Here is a 1,306-nt window from a genome sequence, read left to right on the forward strand (position 1 = left end):
AAGAAGGAGCTGCTCTCGATGTGAGATCAGCAGCAAAAGAAAGAAGAGAAATTGGGCCATCTTTCCCGAGAGAGGCCGCCCTCTCTCAGGGCAGCAGTCTTCTATTTTTAGTCAACTGCTCTCTCTATGATGAGCTTCCCTGTTTCCTGGGCTCTACTCGCCCGCCTACGCTCCGACCCAAGCAAGAATTGAAAAACGATGTTTCCTTTGATATTCGACGAGAAGTCTTCGACTTACCCGCATTAAGATTTCAAACTTGTCGTCAAAAAAATGGAAATAGTGAATCAAGATCTAGATGGATCCCTATCTTTATCTCTATCCACGGAGATACCTATCTATATGGATATGTGGAGAGAGATCTATCTATGAATCGATCTAGACTATCCTCTATCCGGATAGATATGTCCCTATGAGCGACTACGCCGATCCGATCTTTATATGTTTTGGCCACGTCCGTTTCCGCTCCGAAGAAGAAGGTTTGGATCTTTCAATCTTATGTCGTGAGGGATGTGACCTATGTTAGGTCCATAAGATACCACAGCTTTTAGTGTTCTATGATTCACCTCCGAATAATGAGTAGGCAGTTCGATTCTTTTTCTTTTTCTCTTCATAGTAAACTGATGGGGGGGTGCGGAGCAATAGGTCGAATTACTATATAAAGAAGAGTTGTAAACTATAGGACTTCTTGTTCGGGTAGGAAGATTTCGGTTTTTCTCGTTCCTTCTCTTCGATAAGAATAGGGATTTGAAATGATACAAATTCCTCTTCATTCTGTTGTGCTCAGCGAAAGAACTGCCTAAGCATACTTTTATGGATCCAAACTTCTTTGTTCTTTCTAAGTCTTCTTCTTGCATAGAAGAACGCAACTGTTGCAAAAACCGGTCTTTTAGTAGTAGGCGGCATCCCCTCTTAGTTTTGAGTAGGCGGAACCATTCTGTTTTGGTTCTTCTCCACATTCTTACCGGGTGATCCCGGAATTTGCCTATTATTTTTTCAACTGAGATTTCGATATAGAAGGATCTCCTTATTTCTTCACCGCGGGCTCTCGCGTCATTTTCAAGAAAAGATATTATATCACCGCGGGACACTTTAAAATGAGTAATGCTTACCATTCCATTATTCACACAAACCTTTCGATGACTTATCGGCTGCCTTGCTTGAGGAATAGTTTCACGAAAACGGAGACGAACCGGAATAACGTCCGATCTTGTTTCTGGATTGAGTAGAAAAGGGATATATGAAGTTCGTTCTCTTCCTCTGTGCATCTCTGTGATGGGTAAATCTCCATGAAAAAGGGGCAACTTTC

Source organism: Apium graveolens, chromosome 8 (genome assembly GCF_009905375.1).
Source record: "Apium graveolens cultivar Ventura chromosome 8, ASM990537v1, whole genome shotgun sequence".
In the NCBI taxonomy this organism is placed as follows: Eukaryota; Viridiplantae; Streptophyta; class Magnoliopsida; order Apiales; family Apiaceae; genus Apium; species Apium graveolens.